The sequence below is a fragment of the Monodelphis domestica genome, chromosome 3 (assembly GCF_027887165.1).
Source record: "Monodelphis domestica isolate mMonDom1 chromosome 3, mMonDom1.pri, whole genome shotgun sequence".
NCBI classification, from domain to species: Eukaryota; Metazoa; Chordata; class Mammalia; order Didelphimorphia; family Didelphidae; genus Monodelphis; species Monodelphis domestica.
The window spans coordinates 232,856,468-232,876,646 of record NC_077229.1 but is presented as its reverse complement, the minus strand read 5'-3'; positions in this window follow the sequence as shown (position 1 = coordinate 232,876,646).

The window sequence follows — 20,179 nt, the reverse complement described above, 5'->3', positions numbered from 1 at the left end:
TGGCTTTGATCCACAAGCTGAAAGCAGGATTGGCCCCGTCTCTCAAATCCCAAGGCAATACCTGCCCAGCATGGGGATGTTCTGCCCCTCAGGCCTTTGGGCAGGGAATTCAGAGCTGGGAGGGGGTGGGAACCTCCTTGAGAAAAGATTTCCTTGCTTAATTGACATTGAATGGCAGCATCCTCCTGCCAAGATCAGTTTGGTGGAAGGGGTCTCATTGTCCACGCCTTGCTGGGTGGTGTCACGTTGCCTTTGGCCCAAGTTTCATTTCCAAGAGCCATCGGTGGGAGCCAGGACATGGGGCTGATTTTCTGTGGAACCACAATTTCCTGGCTGGCCACTGAGAATCTTTCCAGTTGCTTGGAGTAACCAAAGACCAGTCTTTGTCTTCCGAAAAGAGAATAAAATAAAGACAGCTGAGTGTGAATCTCATGCTCTGGTCTCAGGGATATCTGGCTGGCTCTGTGATGTGGCCTGAGCCTTTTCAGGGGTCCTTAACTCAGGTGTAATCGTTCTCGCTGAATTTTCTCCGGTGTAGCTCAAATGGTAAAATGGAAGCCAAGCTCTAAAATAAAGGCCTCGTGTAGGGTCAAGGTACCTAATAGGGGAGTGGGGGTGAGGACGAGTTCCTCTTGTAGTCCCTCTCATTTTCCCCTTCTCCCTCCTTCTGCCTGCCTCTGCTCCTTTTCAGGTCACAAACGGATGATTTTATTGACAAGTTGGGGGGCGGGAGGGGGGACCGCTGCCTTAAAAAAAAAAAATTACAGGTAAAAAAACCAAAACAACAACAACAAAAAAAAAAAACCAACCAAAACCCAGAAACAAATATGACAAAGGACTTTCCGCCCGTCCTGCCTTGGGAAGTCTGCCTAAGTGACCTTAAGTAAGATAATAAGCAAGGAGTGTGAAAAGAGAAGACTTTGTCTCTTCACATTAGCGGCAGCCCCGCTCAAGTGGCAGTATCTTCGAAAATGCTGCTGAGCCTTTAATGAGACTACAGTGTGTTAGTGTACCAGTCTAATTAATCCCATATTTTCACACAGCATAATTACTGAGCCGGGGCTGAATTATTTGGCTACTGGAGGTGGAGCAGCGCCTGCACTGTCCTCAGTCTCTGCTCCTCACAATTTATTATGCCATGCCGTCAGACACCATTGAAACCTCCTAGTATAGGACTATCTGTCATCTCTACATTATCAGTAAAATACACCACCTTCCATACTGTGCTACAAGGGCTTGAGCAAATTGCTATTTTTATGGGATATGATAAAGGAAATGCTACCTTATGTTCAAATTTTTAACTGTCTGGTGCAAGGAATATACAGTCTCCGGGAGTACATGGAGTGCCGGGATAGCTCATTTGCATACCTAAATTCAGGACATTATTTTTCCCCCAGGTTCACTCCCATTCATCGAGGAATAGGCAAGCCTCTGCTTTGGAAACCGTTGCTTTGTGCATATGATTTAAATTAAAAAAATAGAGGGTCACCTTTACACTTAAGGAAATCTCCACGTCCCCAGAGCACCCAGGCTCCCCTTGCCCTATCCAACCCCCCCTTCCCCCTCCCCCCCCCCCCCGTTCCTCTTTCACTTACAGTTTATAGTATTCACTGGAACATATTTTTGCACATTATTATTCAACTCTGATATATGATCTTGCCATTTTGAAACTCGTGGAGCCCCCTCCCCACCTCCCCGCCCTTGGCTTCCCCCAGGATTTCTGGGAGATTTGTGGTTTAAACATTGACTCACTGGGCAGTGTTTCTGTGACTCGTTTAATGGTGGGGCAAACACTGCATTTGCTCCATGGGGTCCTCGTAAAATGATTCTTTTTTTTTTTCTACCAAAAAAAAGGGGGGGGGCTGATACTTTGTAAATTTAATATTGGATCTGGCTCGCGCAGTGTTGTGTATGGTTTTCAAATCCGTAGGTAGGAGGAGAGCTTCGGTGTGCATGTACCCGCCAAAGGGAGACATCGAAATAAGGAGAACCACATGCTGGACGGAACAAGGGGCAGGAGCACTTGTGGACTCTGAAAAGCGAAATACGGGCCCAAATGTACACTCCTCTGGTCCGGCATCTCTACACCTCAGGCATTCGAGGAGCAGGGAACGGAACCGGGCTCTATCTTTGTTGATTTATCCAGGCTGGATTGGATCCGACACTCGGAAGCTCTTCAGCATGTGCAAATAACACCGTGAACGACTGGTCCTGCCCCCAGAATTAGAGATACAGCACTGAGGCTTTTATCAGGCAGCCCGGCCAGCAGAAGAGAGCCTAAGGTCAAGGGTTAAGCAAGGTTAAATGTTAACAAACTTCAGCTTGTCAGATTTCTGAGTCTGGGCAAACGAGCAACTCGCATGTGTCATCACTTTTACCATTGTGTCTTAGCAGGTTGAAGTCTGAACAAGAGAAAAGTATGTGTGCACATGTGTGTTCATGGAGGAAGGTTGGGGAAAGAGAGAAGAGAGCAGAGAGAGAAGAGAGACAGAGGGAGGGGGGAAAGAGAGAGAAAGACATGGGGAGGAGAGGGAGAGAGAGATGGGGAAGGGGAAGAGAGAGGCAGAGGGAAGGGGAAAGAGAGGGGGGAAAAGGAGGGGAGGGGAAAGAGAAAGAGAAAGAGGGGAAAAGGAGGGGGAAGGGGGAACAAAGAGGGAATCAAAGAGAAAGGTGGAGAGGAGGAAAAGAGAGATAAATGGGGAAGAAAAGAGAGTGGAGGGGAAAGAAATAGGGGGAAAGAGAGAGACAGAGAGGGAGGGGGAAGAGAGAGAGAAAGAAAGGGAGAAGGGGAAAAGAGGGAGATAGGGAGATGGGAAAAAGTGAGAGGGGGAAAGAGTGGGAGAGTGGGTTAGGAGAAAGAAAGGAGAGAAGAGGAAAGAAAGAGAGAAAGGGGAGGGGAGAGAGAAAGAGGAGAGGAAGGAGGGAGGGAGAGAGAGGAGAGAGAGAGAGAGAGAGAGAGAGAGAGAGAGAGAGAGAGAGAGAGAGAGAGAGAGAGAGAGAGAGAGAGAGAATGAACTCTGTGCATGTTTATGTTTATGGAAAATTTCTAGATTTGAGGATCAACCTGTATAGTGAAATGTTATACTTTCCCTCCCATGCAGGATTCAGTTTTCTTAAGACACCTTGACTTTGTTTCCCTTGATATAACAAACAGCTAATATTCCTAATGCTATTTTTAAAAGAAATAAAACTAATTTTAAAAAATGAATGAGAGCAGTTCTCTGGGAAAATGTTAATTTCAGTTGGGTTACTTGAGTAGTTGAGATTTGTGCAGCTTAATTCTCTGAGTTTCTTTAAAATGAGGGGACTGTAACTTACTGTTCTGAATTGTTTGACTTTTTACCTGATTGGGAGATTTGAATACAAACAAGAAACACATTGAGTTCCTTGTTGGGAAAAGGGTTTTACAAATTCAAAACTGGTATACACAGAATCAAAATTAGAGATAGAAGAGAACTTACAGGCCGTCTAGTCAATTTTTCACCTTTCTCCCCATCTTGAGTTTTGCAGACAAGGAAACTGAACCCCAAAGTGTTTAAATATACTGAACAACAACAAAGAGAATACATAATGGATTTTGCCAAGTTTTTTTAAGGGGTTGAGGATTAAAATCCAAGAGAAGCTACGATTAGGATGCTATGCTTCACTGCCCATGTCTACCTCACAATTCCCCAATCTGATAATCTATAATTACCAAAAATATTGGATAACCGAGAACTAAAGAGTTGAAGGAGAGAGAAGAACATTGGCTGGACTTTCAATGTGACTTAGCCAAATGTATATACATAACCAATGATGGACCCAGAATTTGAACTCAGATCCTTTGGATACAGATCCTGAACTTTTCAAAGCACTGCACTGCCTCCACACTTCTATAGTGTGCTTTGATTTTTTTTTTCCCCATGGCTATATTTATATGTTAGCAAATGAAAAAAAAAGCAATAATTAATAGGATAAATCTACCAGAGCAGCATAGGCATGCATAGAGCATGATCTGTGGGCTCCCCTGTGTGCCAGGACACTCTGGCCAAGCATTGCTACTGGCTCTCATCCTTCCCTTTAGGATCAGTTGTGCTGACACTTCTGGCTCATGCTTTTTATGTGTCTATGCAGAGGAGAGAAACTGCTTTTATCCCTATGAAATAATTGCCTTTTCCTGGCACAAAGTTTAATCTGAACTCATGTAAACCTTTTTAACCTTAAGAACATTCACATATTCATATGTAGTCACTGGTGTAAATGAAAAAGAAAGTCAAATTTCAGAAAACTTCAACATAAAATTTAAATTCTACAAACATTTGTTGAACCCAGAGATGAATCTGACCAAAATGTTTTTTAACTGGAAAGTGGAGAAAATTGTCAATATTTTCTACTATGCCAAATATCAAAGAATATTATGAAGACTATCAAAAGATAGGACCAATATTTCACAAGAGACTAATATATAAGGAGAGGAAAAATAATAAAATTCATGGCCTCAAATCTTTGTGGAGTACAGAGAAAATATAGGGTAAACTAAAAATCTTAGCACAAAGAAGCCAATTCCATTTCATAGATACCATTGATACTTGGTATGATGTGACTCCAAAATGGAGTGTGGCTATTGAGGGTTTATCTTATTAAAAAGGAATTTATTGAGCAAAAAGGGTAATGGTGTAACTTTGAAGGTAGAAATGTTAGGGACCTTGGTGAGATGGATGGAGCATCGGTACTTGAGTCAGGAAGACCCAAGTTCAGATCCAGCCTCAGACAGTAGCTATGCCTGGACAAGTCACTTACCCTCTATATACCTCAGCTACCTAAATTGTCAAACAGTATTAATAATCATAGCATCTATTTCCCAGGTTTGCTGTGAGAATCAAATGAGAAAATACTTGTAAAATGCTTGGTACAGTGTCTTTCACATAGAAGATATTCAATAAATGCTTATTTCCTTCCTCCCCTCTTCCCTCTCAGCTTATTGAGAGATCAGAGAACTTATTCCATATTTTGTTCACCAATGAATTGTATAGGAATGGATCTAGAGTTCCCTTTTGCCTCACCCCCCCCCCCCCCGCCCCGCCATTTGTACTTCTTATCACTGTGTTATCCCTCTTGATATTCTTTTAACTGACATGGCCTTTGCCCACATCTCATTCTCTCATCTCTGCAGCTATTGACAGTCAGCCATGCCCTTCTCTTGGACATGCTCTTCTCCCATGGTTCCTGTGATACCTCTTTCTGTAATAGAATTGCCTACCTGCTCCTTCTCAGTCTGAATGATCATTCATCTCCCAGCCATTAAGTTCTGGTGTCCCCCCAAGGCTTGGTATATACCCTCTTTTTCCTTTGCATTCTTTCTTGGGTCATCTCTTATTTCATATACTGTTATCATTTGTATGCAGGTGACTTCCAAATCTGTGTTTCTAGCTTAATCTGCCTCCTCAACTCCATGTCCAAATTCCCTGCTGGACAACTCCGCCTGGATTTATGGAAGGCCTCTTAAATCGAATATGCCAAAACAGTGCTTGTTATTTTTCCTCCTACACAAACCCTCCCTCTAACCTTCCTTAGAGAACCACCAGGCTTCCTTCCCATCATCGAGGTTTGCAACCTCACAGTCACTTCTGACTCTTCTTCACTTTTTCTCCTCCTACATATGTTGCCAAGTTCTGAGGATTCTACTTAATGAGGAGAGATGCAATATCTCTTGAGTCCATCCCTTCTCTACTTAGATGGCTACTCATTCTTTTCCTTCAGTACTGCTCTAATCACTCTGCTCAACAGTTTTCACTGTAATAGATGAAGACAAATTATAACAGGGGGCTGGAAAGGGAGAGCAGAGAAGGGAAGGTCTCCATTGAGAATGAGGCTGATGGAGGAGCTGGTGATTGAGCTAAGACTCCATTAGGGATCTGTGATTGGAACTCTTCAAGATATAGCCAGTTTGACCAGGTCTAGACAGGAGGGCATGTCTAGACAAAGTCAATAAGAAGGAGGCAAAGCTGGTGGGGAAGTAGATCAGTCTGGAAAGAGAATGTGTTGGGAATGACCATCATCTTGTCAGCTGTTCCTTAATTAATGGGACATCTACTTTGTTTCCAGCTCTTTGCTGCTACAAAAAGTGTTTCTGTGAACATTTTGGTGATTATGGGGACCTCCCTTTCTGCCTTTGACCTCCTGGGGGTATAAGACCAGCAGCAGAACCTTTAAAAACTACTCATTTCCTAATTAGAGGTAAGGGTTAAAATGAAGTTGCCTCAGGGAGATGAAAGGTGTGATTTAAATGCACAATATCGAATAAATAATTGATCTCACATCCTTTCCTGAGAACAGTTATTTTATTAAATAAAGAGAAGATTTTAGCATTTAACAGCAAAAGAAATCTTGGAAGCAAAGTAATCCAAACCTCTTATTTTACGGATAATGAAACTAAGGTGAAGTTATTTGTCCAAAGTCTCCCAGGTAGCAGAGGTAGATTTCAAAGCCACACCTCCTGCCTCAGCATCTAGGACTTTCTAATCACTGCGCTCCCTGACATGATTTCTTGAGAGGGGAGAGAGCTGGTGGACCCTGGGCTGCTGAGGGGAGAGAAGGTACCACCAAGGAAGGCAAGAGTAAAAGAAGAGGAAGGAGGAATCCAAAAATAATTTCTGTCCATTCCACAGTTTCATCCAGGCCCTGGGCAAAATGTTCTAGTAATCAATTGGCTAAGCCAACCCAACCCCCTCAACATCAGATTTTTTTGCAATGAATTCTGCCAAATCACAGTTATATTTTTTTTTAGGTGTGATGTGCCTGACATCAAAATAAACAGTTATTTTTCAAATTGGCTGCATCAAACACACCATGACATAGCCAACCTTTAAAAAAATGAATGATTTATTTAAAAGGTTGGATGTGTCATACTAGCATCCAAATCAGCAAGTGAGAAATCAGACACCACAGAGGCTAGGGCAGCCAACAGAGAATGAACAGGAGGAGAAATGATACAGATTAATTTTTTCAAGAAATTAGAAAACAGTATATAAATATAACATTACATGGCTGAAATGAAAATTATAGGCATACACTTAGTTTGTTTTATCTTGAGGAATACCATCCTTTCCAGACATTGTAAGGAGGCTCTTTTTATTGGACCCTTCCCCTCCCTGACCCTAGACCAAAGAGAACCATTGGAAACATGGACCAACACCACCTGCTATCACTGAGGGATGTCATGGACCATTCCCTTCTCCAGGCAAACCTCACTGCCCATTGCCTAGTGCACATCAAGTCCAGGATGTCCACTATCTCTACCTTTGTAAGAGGTATTCCAGAGTCCCTCTCCATTCTAATCCTTGGACCTACCATCCTTCTGGTAAGGAACCATCTGCCTTGACATTGCTCTCCAAGGTCCTCAAGGACTTTGTCATGGCCCTGTGCCTTCATCTGCCCAGGTGCTACCTGACCTTTCCATCTTCCATAAAATAAACACAAATACAAACCCTCCTTCACCCATCAGATTGTGAGCTCCTTGAGCACAGGTACTCCCTCAGTGCCTGTTGTATACCCACACTTAGAAAACAGAAGCAATTAATACATGCTTTTCCATTCTATTCTAGTCAAGTCAATGGAGCAAACATTTCCCAGGCATACACTATCTGCCAGGAATTGGGACTACAGAAACAAAAACAAAACATTCCTTGCCTTCAAGGACCTTACACGCCACCACCACCACCACCACTACTACTACTACCACTACCACTACCACTACTACTACTACTACTACTACTACTACTACTACTACTACTTCTATACTACTACTGCTACTGCTACTACTTCTACCCTGCTATTGCTACTGCTACTACTAGGTGACACAGTGGCTAGAGTGCCAAGCTTAGGGTCAGAAAGACTCATCTTCTTGAGTTCAAATTTGGACTCAAAGACTTATAAGCTCTGTGATCCTGAAAAAGTCATTTTACTTCACTTGCCTTAGTTTCCTCATCTAGAAAATGAACTAGAGAAAGAAATGTCAAACTATTCCAGTATCTCAGCCAAGAAAACCCCAAACTGGGTTGTGAAGAGTTGGACATGACTGGAATGACTGAACAACAACAGGCAGATAAACCTCATACACAGGTAAATCTCCATGGAGTAATACAAAGTACTTTTAGTAAGGAGAGAGTGCCAACAATTGGGATGGGCTGAGGAAGGGTCATCATGTAAGAGCTTACATCTAACAAAACCTGAGCTTTGAAGGAAGCTCTGGTGAAGGAAGAAGTGTCCTATAGATATGCGGAAACATTTTATTCAAAGGCATGGAGGTAAGAGATGTTATGATAAGGAACAACAGTTAGTAGGACAATTTGGAATTGGCAATAATATGAACTAAGACTGGGAATGTATGTGGCAGCCATATAGTGGAAGGCTTTTCTTTCTTTAAAATAACTTTGTTTTGCTTAATGGGTTGCTGAAACCTGAAAGGCCATAGCTGGGCTGTCTTCTGCAGTAGAGGAGGGGGCAAGGTCATAGAGTTAGTTATTGCCCTGTTGAAGTAACCCTTTTTGTGCTATCTCCAACTGGAGTGAGCTAGAATTATAAACTAAGAGGGCTAATGATCCAGAAGAATGCCTCCAGTAAGAGTTCTATGACCCAGGGGAAGAATCCCATCTCTAATTCTACTTTCCTCCTCTGTGTTCTTGTTGTGTGTGTACAACAAACTATAGCTAGAAAATGCTTCCTCTTTGGAATAGGAGAAGAGATCCTTAGTGTACTTTTTATATATTCAAGAATTTGTTTCCTAAATCTTTGCAGTATTTAACCCAATCTTGCATTGAAAGGTCAGCCATTTTAGAAGTACAACTTTTATAGAGATTCCTCCAAATCTTAAGATATTCAGGACCAGAATTTTTTAGGCTTTACCAAGCATTGCCTTTCAACTATCCCCAAATAGGACCAATCATCCTTATTCTGAGATGGAGAGAGGCATGTTCACAATCACAAGGGTACAGGAGCCTTCCCTGGGTAAGGGCTGGGGTACATAGCAAGAAAGAGTCACCAGACCTTTCCCCAAATACAAAACACTGGAAACACCAAAATCCTATAGGCCTCTAGATCAAGATATGAAAGCAGAAGGGCATAAATGGCAGAAGTTCTGGCCAATCATTTTTCCCTGCCCCTAGAGGTGAGGAGAGCCCAATTCTAACATAAAGTTCAAAGTTAAGAAGTAGACTGGAAAAGTAATCAAATATCAAAAAGAGCATAAAAACCTACTATAGCAACAGGGAAGCTCAAGACACATTTAGAAGAAGACAGTGACTTGAAAACATCCACAAGCAAAGTCTCAAAAATGAGTACAAATTTGTCACAGGCTCAACAAGAATTCCTTGAAGATCTAAAGGATAAAGAAAGGAAAAATTTTAAATTCAAAAAATAGTGGTAAATGAAAAATTGGAAGAATAGATGAGAGCTATTCAAGAAAGTTATGAAAAGATTAATAACTTGGTCTAAAAAGATAAACAAATAGGAAAAATGTGAAAAATAGAAGAAAATGTAAAATATATCACAGGATTAACAACTGAGCTTGAAAATAGATAATTTAAGAATTATTGGACCATTTGAAGATCATGATTTTTTAAAAAAGACTGGATATCTATTTCAAGAAATGACAAAGGAAAACTGCCTATATACATACACACACATATCTTAGAAACAGAAAAAGTAGAAATGGAAATATTTTGCCAATCATCTCCTAAAATAAATTCCAAAAATTAAGTTCCCAGGAATATTTTAACTACATTCCAGAGCTCCCAGGTCAAGGGGAGACTATTGCAAGCACAGAGAAAAAAATTCCATAGTCAGTATCACACAAGATTTAGTAGCTACTACTATAAAAGAGGGGAGGGATTAGAGTACGGTATTCTAGAAGGCAAAGGAGCTGGGATTACAACCAAGAATAATTTACCCAGCAAAAGTGAATATAATGCTATAGGAGTTGGTGTGACGGTGGGGTGGACATGGCTATTTAGTGATATTTAGGCATTCCTGATAAAAAGGCCACTGCATAGGAAAATTGACATTTAAACATCCAAGAGACACTTGAACATTCAAGGTAAGCATTCAGTAAGAAATTGTAAGGGACTTAATAAGGATAAATTGTTTATATTCCTAAATGAAAAGATGATAACCTATAACTTCAAAGAACTTTATTATCATTTGGAAAGTTAGGAGGAGTCTACTTAGAAGGAATAGATGTGATTTCATTGTGTTGGGATGATCTTAAAAGAAGAACACAAGGGTCAGGGATGCACTGAGAGAAAGGAGAAGGGAGTGGAAGAATAGGGGGAATTTTCTCATATAAAAGGGAAATCAGATCTGATGTCATGGAGGAGACCTTCACAGGTAGATTCAGATGAGCAGAAATAAGTCAAATGGCAAATGAAGTCAATTTGAATGAATTCATCCAGAACTTGTCAAGGTGTTAGGTAGTTATGGTGATGGTTACCAATACACCTGGAAAACCAGGTCAGAGCCATATTGTGTAAGGTCATAAAGTAACTGAGGAAGGCATTTGAACTATATTCTGCAGGCAATGGGCAGTCACTGAAGATTATTGAAAAAGATAGTGATGTTCTCAGAGTTGTTGCCAATCACTGCAGGGGATAGGGAGAGAGAAGAAAAACCAGATGGGTCCAGATGCACTTATGCCCATCATGCATTGATGATGAACTTCCGAAGTCCCAATCATACTTGGCATTTAAGCTTTCTATTACCTTCAGTGTTGGTATACTATTCTAAGACTTACCTATATTCCCCAGCCTTCTCCCTCCCACCTCTCAGGTTCACAATGTAGAGTATGAGAAAATAGGAAAGTGAGTAGAAGGGAAAGGCTCTGAGATCTGGTAAATATGGTGATCTGGGTTTTTCTTTCTACCTCCCTCAATGTTGTTCTGAATTGCCTGGCTGCTAGATTCTGGGGAATGAAGCCAGGAGCTCATTGTAGATCTGAATGTATTTGCCCAAATGTCTTCTGTGATCCACAGATTAGATCCATGCTTGTTCCTATGTCAGTCATGGAGTGTAAGAGGGGAGTTGAGCAGTGATAACATGTCATGACAATTCAGCCTGACAGCCTGACTTCATGACTGAGTTCAAACCTAGATTACCCAAGGGTTCAAATTTTTGTGATAGGGACACAAGACAAAATTAATCTGACAGTGAGTCGTCTCTAGGATAGATTGATGGGAGTATGTTGAAGATGAAGAGGCTGGTTAAAGGACTATTATTGCAGACCAGTCAAGATGTAACATGGCCCTGAACTAGAGCAGGAGCTTTGGCAATGTAAAGGAGGAGATAGGAGCAATTTGAGATTTCCTAACAGAATCACTAGGCATATTCCTTGAGTTCCTTAAGATTAGTGACATTTAATCATGAAAGCCCTGATGCACAGATTTTATAGAATTGTAGCTAGAAAACACCCTGAACATCATTTGTTCTAATCACCTAATTTTAAGGTGAAGAAATACCTTTGAGAGGATAACTTGCCCAAAGTCACATAGAAATAAATTATGCAGCTAGATTTGTACTCTGAGCTTGTGACTTTAAATTCAGTTCTCTTTTCCTTTCTAACTCACCAAATGATTATTGTTGGTAATGCCCTTGCCCTCTCTATTCATCTCTCTTCTGAGTGACCCAATTTCTGGGGCTTGAAATGGCATGAGATGAGTAAAATATATTCCAGATATTAAGGGCAGAGATGGCACAGAGGAAAGAGTACTGAGTTAAAGTCAAGAAGATTCATCCAGCCTCATGATTTATGAGCTGGATGACCCTGGGCAAGTCATTTAACCATGTTTGCCTCAGTTTGCTCATCTGGAAAGTGAACTGAAGAAGGAAATGGCAAACCACTCCAGTATATGACAAGGAAATCATAAATGAGGTCCTGAAATAACTGAAGAACAACAAAAGGACCCTTAGCAATCAAAAAAGTCCTCTTTGGAATCTGAATGTGATGTTGTTTACATGGGCTCCAGGTCTGAGTAGCTCTGGTTCTATTGGTTCTGTTTTCACCTACCATGCTATATATTGTTACATTTAAGATGAGAAATAGTTATTCTTGGGTTATTTGGAAAATACTGCATCATGGCAGGATTTGAAAATTTTCATCTAATTATTGTCAGCTCCTTTCAGATTTCAGCTCCACTTCTTATTACTAATGTAACCCTGGGAAAAGTCAATTAACCTCTCTGCAAAACTCAGTTTCCTCATCTGTAAATGTAAAATATAAGAGATGAGTAGTATAAGCTTTCAGACCCCTCTCATCTATAAATTTCATAAACCTTTTCCTTGTTTTTTATATTTGGTATGGTTTTATTCAAATTAGAATCAAAAGCAGTTTCTTTTATTTGGCATACAGATATTTGTTTCTACATTCTTCCTTGCATGGTAGATCATGGTAGGGGTAGTTCATAGGATTTTTGTAAAATTATTTTGAAAAACATTTAAAATTTATTTCATTAAATATTTCATGATTACATATACATTTTTAAAACAATTTATAATTTTTTTTGAGTTCCAAATTCTCTCCCTCCCTTCTCTCTTTCCTCAAGAAGGCAAGAAATTTGATTTCAATTATATGTGTGAGATACTGCAAAACATGTTTCCATATTAGCCATGTTGCAAAAGAGAACACAAACAAAAAAAAAACAATAAAAATAGAGAAAATTTTAAAAAATGCTTCAATTTGCATTCAGAGTTCATTAGTTCTTTCTTTTTGGAAGTGGATTTTTTTTTTCCATTTTTTATCATGAGTCCTTTGGAATTGTCTTGGATCATCGTCTTGATCAAAATAGATAAATCTTTCACATTTGACCATCCATTACAATATTGCTGTTACTGTATACAATGTTCTCCTGGTTCTGTTTACTTCACTTTGCATGAGTTCATGCAATCTTCCCAGGTTTTTCTGAAAAAAATCCTGCTCATCATTTCTTATAGCACAACAGTATTCCATAATAATCCTATACTACAACTTGTTCAGTCATTTCCAATTGATGGACATCCCCATGATTTCCAACTTTTGCCACCACAAAAAGCAAGTTTCAAAAAGGTTCTTTTCCCTTTTCTGATCTTTTTGGGAGACAGACATAGTAGTGATATTGCTGGGTCAAAACATATGCCCAGTTTTATAGTTCCAAATTGCTCTCCAGAATGGTCAGACTAGTTCACAACTCTACCAATAGTTCATTAGTGTTCCAATTTTTCCATATTCTTTCCAGCATTTGTCCCTTTCCATTTCTACCATGTTAGCCAATCTGATTGGTGTGATTTAACATCTCAGAGTTGTTTTAATTTGCATTACCCTCAGCAGTTGTGACGTTGAGAATTTTATCATGTGACTATTGATAGCTTTGATTTCTTTTTCTGAAAACTGTTCATATTCTTTGACCATTTATCAAGTGGAGAAGACCATAGAATTTTGAAGTTTTGAAAGGGAGCTTAGTAGTCATTGTCTCAACCTCATATTTTACAGGTTGGTAAATTGAGGCATCGAGAGTTAAAGTGACTTGTTGAATGTTCAATGATCCAGTGGAAGGACCAAAATCATAATGTTAAAGACAGGATTTGAATCTAGGTTTCTGATTCCAAATCCAAAGTCTAAATTCCAAATCCAATACTTGTCTTATTATACCACAAGTTATTTATATGTATTTCCCACCCTTCCCCACTCCCCAGCATCTGTGTCATATCTATCTTTGTATTTCTAGCACCTACTCCTGTAACTTGTACATAGTAACCAATGAATAAATGTTTGTTGAATTTAATTTAGCTGAGAATTAAAATAAGACAGCAATGGGCTATTCTTAAATTTCAATTTCAGGCTTAAAATAGAAGTTAAAATGTTAAAACGACTTTTCGACAAAACAGACCAAAAAGCATGCCTTCTATTTCAAGAGTGATCATGTCTTTAAAACAGTTCTCAATAGGATGCCATCATTTTAAAAAAATTAAATTTAAATTATAAGTTCATTCAAAGCCTTGATGCTTAGGGGTGCTCAGGAGGTCTTAATTCACCACTGATATGAGAAGTATTTTGATTTAAAATTCAGTAGGATTTGGCAACTGATCAGATGTTGGGATGAGAGTGGGGGTTGGAGGATAGTGGTTTTATTATGAGAGAAATCAATAAAGAGGACCTAGCTGTAGCTGAGGGAGAGATAATGGGGCTGATTTGGGATACATTGAGTTTGGGGCTTAGCAGAACATATATAGAGAGATAAGCGGTCCATCAACTGGAGGGAGACTTGAGAGTCATCTTTATAGAAGTAAGAGAAACTGGGGAAATGCCTATATTATTATATTATGGGATAAGGAAAGGAAGATAGGATAGGATAAGGAGATAGGAGAAAGGAGTAAGCCAGAGGGAAAAGGAGGATACTACATCTATTAGAAAATCAACTAAATGGTGCTCCTGTTTCCATATCTATAAATTAGAGGTAATCTTATCCTTGTGTCTGTCCTACAGGGGACACATAAATGCCTACTATTTTTTTTATATGGTATAGGGTTCAGAGTGACTTTAGTAGCCACAGGACCCCTGAGGAATGTGTTGTGAAAGCATATGGTGATGCTATGCTTCAGGGAACCTTTTCCCTACATCTCTTGAGCCTTAGGGTAGCTCTGGAACATTTTCTTAAGATTCAAGACTGCAAGTTCTGACTAAGAAGTTTTTATAAGGAATCATAATTTTGATGAGGAATCTCATTTTTAACCTTTAATGTTACTCTGGAGCTGGTTTGGAGGTTACCAAATATTTCAGGAGGATTCTCTGGAGACCATCTCAAGCCATAACTTATAGGTACTCCAAACTTTCTCAGCAAGAAGAAGGAATGGGTGATAATAGAAGGGGGCAAGGAGAAGAGCTTCCCTTCCTTACCTGTGGACTGTCTCAGGCAAGGAGAGGATCTTCCTCTACTTTAAATCCTCCTCTCTTGCCAAGTCCTCCCCTCACCCCTTCTAAGACTCTACAGAAACGTCAAGATCAGACCAGAGCAAGCCTGTACCCCAAATGAAGAAGGTCCTGGATATGAAGATATTGGGTAGGAGAGTCTTATGGCTAGCCTTTGGTGAGGAAATTCAGGCTGTATACCATTCCTCTGTTCTGTACCTGGTGAGCCAATTCCCATTTCTTCCTTTTGGGGTTCTCCCAACCCATGATTGTTATCATCCCATCTACCTTAGGAGAATGTTCTGAAGCTGGAGTAAGATAATGTATCTGGAAGCATTTTGAAAATAAAAGTGGCATATACACACAAGGTATTATTATATTTCATGGCTAAGATGTCACAGCTGTGAAATACAACCCCGTAGTTATGACATAAGTAGGGAATTATTATTGTAGTTAGGCAAAAAAAAAAAAGCCCATTCTGTCAGAGATGTGTATGTATACAATGTATTAACATCCTTTCTTTTGATATTACTTGCTCTCTTGGCTGAGACAAGGTTATGTGACCCAGAATAGTTCTCCACTCTTTCTTTCTTTGCAGGTCGCTGCATTTTCATACTATTGACAACTGAAAGCCTGGCTGTGATAAGGTCACATGATCTATGGGCAAAAATAAAGGAACCTTAGAGAGTAAAGTCAGAATAATCTTTAAGGGAGGAGAAAAAAGAACCTGAAAAGCAGACTCCTATACTCCTAGAAGCACAGTTGTTTGCACTTTTCTTGGGAAAGAGAAATAATAAAACTATGAGCTAACAAAAATGAAAATAAATAAAAATCCTTTCAGACACTCCCAGAGTGGCAGGAAAGACTCAATATTTTTTCCTCCTAATAAAATCAATATTCTGAAATGAATGTTAGTGCCTGACCTCATGGAAACAAAGAATTTTTAAAAACTTTTCTCTCATAAAGCTTAATATGGTACCCAGCACATTCTTGTGGATGTGGATGAGGATAGGGTAGGGTAGACTGTCTTGAGGACAGATGCCTTGGCTTCAGTGGACATGAAATGAGAATTCCTCAGTGCCCCTCAGAGGAGTTTTCCCTTCATAAAATATAGGGTTGTACTGAAATCTGAGTCCAGTTAAATTCCATTACTAGGTAGATAAGACCAGTTTCTAGCACCATGTTCTGTTTTCAATGATTTAAGACTGAAGAGACTAACTTTTTAACCATATAAGCCATTATTCCTCATCAAGACTCTCCTACCCAATATATTCATATCCAGGGCCTTCTTCATTTGGGGTACAGGCTTGCTCTGGTCTGAAATACATTTCTCAAAGTATCCCCAACTTTCTCATAGCTCTTAATATGGTAGAGTATCAGGAATACCTCAGTAATGAGCCTCACCAACCCTAGATTCGAGTCATCACTTGGTTTACCTCTCACTACCCTGGCCATTCTCCACTCTCTCCTTTAGCCATCCTTTAGTCACATGCCTTCCATCAGCCATATTTCCCATTTTCTTCTATTACTATGTTGGCCTTCTCAGCTCAAACCAATGATGAAAAGACAGGGACACTTATCTTCTCTCTCTTCCTCATGTCTGTTTTCCCATATCAGTGGGAGATTAGTTCCAAAATGTTATCTTGTTGTGTTTTCTGTACCATCTGTTGCATTTTTCTTCCACCACCCCCCAACCTTCAGTACATGAATAAACTATTCTCATTAAGAATTTTTCAGAGATCAGATATTGGACAAATGGATTAGTAATCAATGAAAGCTCTTTTATGAGGTGATAATGTCCCTGATTTTTTCCATTTGTTTATCCATTTTTATCTTCTATTCTTTCAGTTATCTTGAGAACTGATACTTTCCTTCCACAAAGATTGTCATAACTGTCAAATATGTTCTGTGTTGGAGCTTGGTCTTGTGTGGTTGCTTTTTCTATCTTTGTTTTCCTCAATTTTCCTCATTCCTATTTCCTCAGTGAGGACTGTTCAGTTAGTGTCCAAATGCGGTGATTCTGCTGTCTTCAATAAAGAAGATAATTTGCTATAGAAATGATGACAGATAGCTTTCGTTTTTTGTCTACTTATTGTCCCCTTTCCAGTTTAAATGCTTTTGAGAGGATCTGGCATAACTGTATCTTATCAGACTGATTTTTACCTACACCACTTCATTTTATAAGGCAATACTGCTCAAAATATTTTACCATCCTCATTAATAAGTTTATATTCTATACCAATTGTTATCTGGATTAGGGGGATCCAAGGTCTTTTAATCTTCTAGTAATCTCTATTGGAGTATATGGGCTCTTCAGGGAAGACCAGTACCTCAAGGTATAAGGACTTTCCAAGTCCTTTTTGGAGCTGCTTTCCTCCTTTGGTGTCCACCTGCCACCTAGTTCTCAGTGGTGATTCCAAGAAGCTGTAGCATGCACAGAGGCCACATCCTGGTAATCCATTTTGGCAGGCAGGCTAAACCAGATAGTAGATAACCAACAAGCCTCAAACCCATCAGTGAGGTGGGGAGTGTCTTATCTCAGGTGTGTGAAGACTTCCCCTGGGAAAAGGGGCAGATGAGAGCAATTTGTTTCAACAGCCATGAAAGCAGTGGAAGCAGGAAGGAGCTCTTAGAACTTGGTTAGACATTGAAGAAGCCAAGTTCATCCACTACATCCTGAGTCATCACCAGTTGTCCTGATTTTTTCTTGTCATTGGATTTGGATGTCTTGGAAGAGAGTGAGGCCAATGACATTATTCAGCACTGCCTCACTGAAATCCTATTTCTATAAGTCAAAAGACAATACCAGGGATGTTTTTTGTTTGTTTGTTTGTTTGTTTTTTGGTTCCTCTTCGAGTACAAAGGACAACCAACCAATCAATCTATATTGGTTGAACTTTCATGGGAAATGGTGATAATCCATGCTGATGTCTTCTTTTCACCCATTTACTATTTTTTGGAATTTAATTAAGCTCATATTCACTCATTTTAAAAAGTCAGAGTTGTTTTAATAGTGTGCCACATATCATCTTATTCATTCTTCTAATTTGGTATTGATTTTGTTATTTACTGAAACAAATTGATTGACCATATGACTGATAAAAAACAACAATAATAATTACTCACATTTATTCAGTGTTTTAGGGTTACACAGTGCTTTTACAACAACCCTATGAAATAGGTTAGAGGAAACATTATTGTAGCTGTCTTAAAGGTGAGGAAATTGAAGTTCAACGTGGTAAGGAGGTTTGCCCAAGACCTGGTTTGGTCAAAGTCATCACATGTTGGGATTGAAGGAATTGGCAGAGACTGGGGGTAAAGAGTTGTAAGAAATACTAAAATCATAGAATTTAAAGTTGGAAGGAACCTTATAGACCAACTAATCTACTACCTCCTTATTTAAAAAAAAAGTGAGAACCAGAGAGTTTAAGTAATTTGCCCAAGGTTGTCCAGGTTGTAATTTACACATCCAGAAAATTCTAGACTGGTAATTCTAACCCAAATTAGTGCTTTCTGTACTACACCATAAAAAGATTTGACCTAAAAAAATAAAATGAAATAGAGGACTAGTAAATGGGGTCACTGTCCTCAGAACTTGTGCATGTATTCTGTTTCTTATCTGTTCCTCCTTTTCCTTCCCCAGGGTGGCTTTTCAGCTTTATCTTATATGTTGTCTTCCCCATTAGAATGTAAATTCCTTGTGGGCAGGATTGTTTTTCTTTTTGCTTGTATTTGCATTCCCAGTGCTTAACACAGTACCTCACACACAGTTAGTGCTTGTTGACTGACTGACTACCTTATTGTGTGAAGAAAAATTGTTTTAACTGAGTGGGCACACAAAAAACATGAATAAGCCAAATCTCTCTCTCTCTCTCTCTCTCTCTCTCTCTCTCTCTCTCTCTCTCTCTCTCTCTCTCACACACACACACACACACACACACACAAATTATTATATGGTATTATATGGAAAACATGTTTCATCCTTATAGCACTTTCTTTTCTTACCCTTAGGAGGAAAAAAATGGTGGTGGTTGGGGTGGGGAGGGTCATTGTGGATATCTCTTATGCAGCTCAGAGGTAGAATTTGTTCATTGATTCAGTCCTGCCTGACTCTAGATGACTCTATGGACCATAGCTATCTTTGGGGTTTTCTTGGCAAGGATACTGGTGTGGTTTGCCATTTCCTTCTCCAGTGGATTCTTTTATGAGGCGGTCAGAGGTTGAGTAAATTGCCAAGAGTCCCACAGTTAGGAAATGTCTAAGGCTACATTTAAACTCAGGATCTCCTACCTCCAGACCCAGCACTCTACCAACTGAGCTTCCTAGTTGCCTCCTAGGCATTCAAAGGTTAAGTGACTTCCAAGTTCACACAGCTAGGAATTGTCTGAGCCTGGGTTTGAACTCAGGTCTTCCTGCCTCCAGGCCAGGTGCTCTTAACCACTGGGTCACAGCTACCTCTATGAGGTGGAATATTGTAGTGGAAAGGGCATTGTTCTGCCATCAACCAATTGAGGGAACATCCACAAACCACTTGACTCTCTAGGGCCTTAGTTTCCCCATCTGCAAAATGAAGAGGTTGAATTAGATGATCTCTAAGGTCCCTTCTGAGTCTACTATTCACAGACTCAATAATGATGATGGAGAAGGACTTTAGGTTAAAATATGGGGTAATTTCATTGCAAAGCTCAGAGAGCTATGAAAGCTCAGGATGTGTGGCGTGTTGGCTGGTAGGTTGGGGATCTTGCCTCGTATAAGAAGAACCTCCAGGCTCACTGTCTTATTCCATGTCCAGATCCGACATTATTGACTAGGTCCTCAAAACAGACACTCCCATTTCTCACTCATTTGCCGTGAGTCCAGACAATCTGAGGGCGGTTCCAGAGACCGTGTTTGCAGGCTTTGAACCCCGGAGTATTCCATGTTGTCTGAGCACAATTTTGCATCTCTGTCGTGGACACTGTGCTTGGCAGCAATTGGCTAATTCATTATGCCATGTTGGCTAATGACTTACTTTATTATGCACAAGGAATATAAAATATTTATTTTATTTCGTTATGTAACAATATTAAAAATACACAAATACACAATGTATTATTTATTCTGAGCACTCTGAGGCTTTCTTTGGGGCCCTTCTGCTGCCCTGTAGCAATAAGCACTCATCAAGCTTTTGGTGCCGGGATGATTTTTGTTAACGGGAGAGTTTAGAACAGGTGGAGAGGCACCAGCTCATCTTTTTCTTTGTCCCGTAGGATCTTTTCATCAGGCATTAAA